The sequence below is a fragment of the Gekko japonicus genome, unplaced genomic scaffold, assembly GCF_001447785.1.
Source record: "Gekko japonicus isolate JY-2015 unplaced genomic scaffold, Gekko_japonicus_V1.1 scaffold419, whole genome shotgun sequence".
Lineage (NCBI taxonomy): Eukaryota > Metazoa > Chordata > Lepidosauria > Squamata > Gekkonidae > Gekko > Gekko japonicus.
In genome coordinates, this window is record NW_015170901.1 from 70,857 (window position 1) to 76,856 (window position 6,000).

The window sequence follows — 6,000 nt, forward strand, 5'->3', positions numbered from 1 at the left end:
TGGAAAAAATGGCTGCTTTCAAGGGTGAGCTGTATGGCATAATACATTATTTTTTTATAATTGCGTGTATGTGTGTGCACACACACACACACACACACACACACACACATGCCTGGGGAAGTAATGGCTGACTTCTGGTGACCCCTAGTGGGGCTGGTAGGCAAGGACGTTCAGAGAGTTGGCTTGCTGCCTGCGTCCGTGTCATGGCCCTGGTATTCCTTGGTGGTCTCCCATCCAAGTATTTGCCAGGGTTGGCCCTGCTTAGCTTCCGAGATCTGACGAGATCAGGCTTGCCTGGGCTATCCAGGTCAGGGCTGCATTACACATTACTGAGGTCCCTTTCCTCCCCAACCCATGTCCTTCCCAAGTTTCCCCCCCAAATCTCCAGGAATCTCCCAGCTCAGAGTTGGTAGTGCAAGGCCAAGCCAGTGGTGGCATGGACCCAGGAGGTGATGGGTGTACCTTGCTTGCAATGGCAACCTTGAACAAACCCTGCCAAAGCTCGCAGAGGAAATAGGGTTACCATGTAGAGTCTAGACTCTTGACCCTAAAGAGAATTCTGCTCATTTGGGTTTCTGCTATCACTGCAGCAATGTGGCTGACCATAAGGGGAAACCTGAGTTGCAAACTCTGGGCTGGGAAATTCCTGGAGATTTGGGGCAAACCCTGTGCAGGGCAGAGTTTGGAGAGAAGAGAGAACTCAGCGGGGACGTGATGACATAAGAGTCCACCCTACAAAGCTGCCCTTTTCTCCAGGGGAACAGATCTCTGTAGTCTGGAGATCAGTTGTAATTATGGGAGAACTCCAGGCCCCACTGGGAGGTTGGCAACCCAAAAGGTGGGTGAGACTGAATATCAGATACTGAGCCAGACAATCCTAGCAAAGGGAGTCTGTTCAAAAAGCATTCTGTCTTCCTGACAGCATTCCTTGTAAAACACATTTTGTAAACCTCTGAGAAAGAAGACAAGAACAAGCTTCTTCCATAGTTCAGCTAGGACCTTCTTCCTAACATGCAACTGAATGCATCCTCCCTGCAGTTTCTAACCACTGGCTCCTGACCTATCTTTGATGGGGAAAGCGGAGGTAGTTGCCCCCCTTCCTTCTGGTGTCCTTTGAAAAACTGGAAGACTGTCAGCATTTCTTCTCTTAATCTCCTCCCCTGCAGCTCCCATATATCCATTCTCTTTAGCCTTTCATCATAGGATTTGCCTGAAATCCTTTATCATCTTTGTAGCTCTCCTCCGAATCCCTTCTTGGCTTGTCAACACCCTTCTTGAACTAAGATGCCCAGCCGAACACTGTTTTCCTAATGTGGTCATATCCAGAGCTGCCAGGAATTGATAGGTCAATGGAGAGTTGCAAAAGTGTTTCACAGCACATTCTATTTAAGGTTACAGTCCTATGCACATTTACTTGGGAGTAAGTCCTATTGAATCCAGCGGACTTACTTCCAATTAAACGAAGATTGTGTTGCAAGGCACACCAGAGGCAGAGAGATAACGGTGCTACAAGCCATTCTTCTCACTGTTATTTCCTTAGCATGTTGGGGAAACTCTAATTTCCTCTCCTTTTTAAACTGCTGATTTGTGTGCACATTTATAAACTTCTTTATTATGATTTACTTCATTTGTATTCTCCCTTTCTCTTCCATGGGGATCCAAAGCAACTTTCATCATTCTCCTCTCTTCCACTTTATCCTCACAACAACTCTGTGGGGTTGGTTAGGCTGAAAGTGTGACTGGCCAAGGCCACTCAGTGAGCTTCCATGACAGAGTGGGGATTTGTACCTGGGTTTCCCAGATCCTAGTCTGACACTCTACACTTAGGGCTGCCAAGCCACGGCGGGGGATCCAAACGTCTTCACAGGATCCCTGCCGCGGGGGTACAGCGATATGCGTTGCACCGCCGTCGCCAGGATGTGACACTGCGTGTCGCTCTGGCAACGGGGCTGTTTGGAGTCCCGTTGCCAGAGCAACGTGTAGCATCACATCCTGGTGACGGCGGTGCAACGCGTATTGCTGTCCCCCGCGGCAGGAATCCTATGAAGACGTGCGGATCCCCCGCCGCGGCTTGGCAGCCCTATCTACACTACACAACATGGGCTTTCATGAGTAAAGAGAATGTTAAAGGCCCTAAAACCCTTATTTTCCCTCAACATTGGTTGGAATTTCCCTGCAATTCCAGTAACCAGCTTTTGATAGTCTTTGAGGTAGGAGTCTCCAGCAAACTGGAGCAAGAGTTTTGTTTTTAAAAAGGTGACATTATCAGAGTGTCACCTACTTATACTTGATCATTACTTACATTGCAGCCCATTTCTGGGTTGTTTGAATGGCTTTTGAGTGTCTGGGGTACACTGGGGATTCCATGAGCCCAAACATGTAGTTTAGCTGCAAGAGTGAAATTAATTTCAATCCAGATTACTGAATTGAAAATGCCCCCTCCCTCAGCAGCTGCTTTAAACTTCTACTAAGGTTACCTGTATAATAATGCTGCCAACCTCCAGGTGGTGGCTGAAGATCACTTGGGATTACAGCTGAACTCCAGGCAACAGAGATCAGTTCACCCAGGGGTCATTTTGTAGAAAAAGAGGTGCAGGAGCTCATTAGCACAACTCATTTGCGTATGCCACGCCCCATGACATTACCGGAAGTGTGTCAGAAGGCAACACCCACCGCTCAGGCTCCACTGGACTGTTTTGGATTGCTAGCTAGTGGCGGCGGAGGGGGGGAGTGCAGATCTGTCCTTGTAGAGGAGGGAGAGCTTGTACCTGAATAACACTTGGTCTTAAAGGTGCCACTGGACTGTTTTGGACCGTGGGGAGCTCTGTAACTTACCTGGATGCTTCTTGCTCTGACTGAGAGCAGCTGGGAGCAGGGGGTGGTGCTTGTTGCATGTGCCTGCCCCCTGGGCTCTTTACTGCCGGAGCGCCACTCCTGTGCGCTCCCGCAAGAAATGACGCCTGAGTTCACCTGGAGAAAATGGCCGCTTTGGAAGGTGGACTCTATAGTATTATACCCCACTGAAGTCCCTCCCTACCCTAAACTCTGCCCTCTTCAGGCTCCACCTCCAAAATTTCCAGGTATTTCCCAACCTGGAGCTGGCAACCCTAGTGCTTGTAGTTTTTTTCTCCACCAATGCTTAAAGCACCTGAAGGGGGAGTGATTTTTGATCAGGGAAATAGTACAGGAGCAAAGAATTGTAATGGCCCCTTTCCCAGCACTGCAACATCAGTTTATATGGGGTTGCCCTGCAGCTGTTTTCTTGGGGGGGACCCTATGAGGGGGAACCCTCAGACTGTATGCCTGAGCAGATATTTGAACCCAGGTTCTAAGTCAACCTACTATTCCTTATACTATGCTGGTTAATATGAAGTGTGTCTAGGAATGCCACCATTGTTGTATTTGCTAACAACAAATCCCTACCCAAAATCCCTGGTGGGGAGGGCGGGGTATAAATCAAATAAATGAATGAATGAATGAATGAATGAATGAATGAATTAATTAATTAATAAAAGACCGTCAGTGTCAATGTTCCCTCTAAGCTGTGGAGTCTTGTGAACAAAAATTCTGCTTTGTGAGCAACTGGCATTAAAGTTATGTGTGAGCAATTTAGCTACTGTATAAATTACTTCGCCCTGGAGCTATCCTTCCTAAGACAAAAATGTGTGAGCTGGAGGCTAAACAACTGTGAGCCAGCGCACACTAACTCAGTTTAGAGGGAATACTGGTCAGTGCGTGCCACATCTCCCAGACCTGGCCTGTTCTCGCAGATTCCTGCTAGAATCCTGTACCAAACAGCAGCTCTCTCTGGAGACAATGAACACAATCTTTCCCTGTTAGCCATAGATCAAGCTGGTAATGGCTGAGCAGACTCAAGTAGAAAGCCAGACAGGAATGAATGAATAAGCCACTGCACTCTGCATGAAGGCAGAAGTAGGAAGAGCTTTTCTTCTCTGGGAGCTCCCTGCCGTTCTGAGGCACACTAGGCTAGAGATGTCCCGATGAAGATGACTAATGGGATCTGGACACAGATCAAAGGCAAGCCAGGCTTAGCTTGATCTCTACATGCCTGCACGTGTGCGCACAGAGAAAACATTTCTTTGGATGTTTCCATTTCAGCAGGTCAGTGAAAAGCCTCTCTCCAGTGATAGATCTGTCAGGGCTGTGCAAAGACCCAGGTGTTAGGAGATGCAGATGGCAGAACCCAAAACTGGAGCAAGCATTTTCCAGAATAATGAGGCCAATGTCTATAAGTAAATCAAAGAGCCTAAAGAAAATCCATCCGAAGATAAGAAAGGAAAGGGCAGTGAAGTCTTTTCCCAGTGGTATGGAAAGATCAGGATCAGGTTGCTCCTGGGTTTATGGAGAAGGGGCTCAAGGCACTCCCTAACAGCAAAGAGCATGTTCTCCATGCCCACAGGTGGGTATGGTTCAGGTGTATGGGAGGGACCTCAGTGGCAGGGCATTGGCTTTGCATGCAGAGTTCCAGACTGAAATCCCTGGCATTTCAGGAGCTGGGGTAATCTTTCTTTGCCTAAGACCCTGAAGAGTCACTACCAGCTACAGTAGACAATACTAAACTAGTGATCTGGCCCAGTATAAGGCAATTTCATATGTCTGGCTCTAATGATAAGGCATGGTTTCTGGCCAACAAGGTCACTCTTCTTTTGCACGCGGCTCTGATTAAAAACTTATATTTGATTCATCTGATTAAATGCACATCTAATTGAAATTTCTATATCCAAACCACAAACTATGGTTTTATTGCTCCAGGATTAAACCAGAGTTTGGAATCCTGGTTTACAGGGAACAAAACTAAACATGGTTTATGGCTCAGACATGAAGAGGGAGCTTTTCGTTAGATCTCTACCCATGACAGGAAGAAGAAAAGGAAGTACAAGTTGGAGGATCATTTCAGGTTTGTTCACATAACAACAAATCTTGGTTTGCCATCACATCTGAACTGTGCCACATATACATTACATTTTTAAGGGTTCCTTGTCTTTTGGGTTGCTCAGGGGTTGCTCAATCATGTGCAAAAGTATAGTGGCCAAACCAAAAGCCTTGTAATAGGTGGTGCATAGATTTATGACTCTGGTCTGGACCTATGGGAAGAGTTCATAAGCCACAACGATTTACAATTCAGATTTTCTAGTACTTGTTGCTGGTGAGATACAGTCCCTATTTTGTTCTAGTTTCCATCTCTTGGAGATGCCTTATTAAAATTTTGACAGCCTAAGTTCACGTCTCCAGATGTTGAATCTCTGAAACTATGTAAGGAGGGATTTGTGTTGTCTCTAATGCGCAAGCACAAATACTGTGTATGCGCATGCACATAAAAAGCTACAATCCTAAGGACACTTTCCTAGGAGTAAGCCAGAGGATGTTGTGATGGCTACAAGAATACACAGCTTTAAAAGGGGATTAGATAGATTTATGGGGGATATAAGTCAATCAGTGGCTACTAGCCATGGTGATTGAGGGGAACCTCCATATTTAGAGGTAGTAAGCGGCTGAATCCCAGAGCCAGGAGGCAACATCAGGGGAAGGTCTTGGCCTCTATGCCCAGTTGCTGGCTGTTCGGAGGAACTGGTTGGCCACTGTGTGAGACAGGATGCTGGACTAGATAGACAAATGGTCTGATACAGCAGGGCTCTTCATATGTTCTTACAGCTTGCCATTGAGTGTAAACATATGCAGAAATGAAACGTTTAAGGAGTAGGGTTGCCAACCTCCAGGTGGTGGCTGGAGATCTCCTGGGATTACAACTGATCTCCAGGTGACAAAGATCAGTTCACCTGGAGTGAATGGCCGCTTGAGAAGGTGGACTCTATGGCATTATACTCAACAATTGAAGACCCTCCCCAAACCCCACCCTCCTCAGGCTCCACCCCCCCCAAATCTCCAGGTATTTCCCAACCTGGAGCTGGCAATCCTAGTAAGGAGGGGCATATCTTGTTGTTAGTGCATAAGCAACATAACTATGTAGGCATATGATCA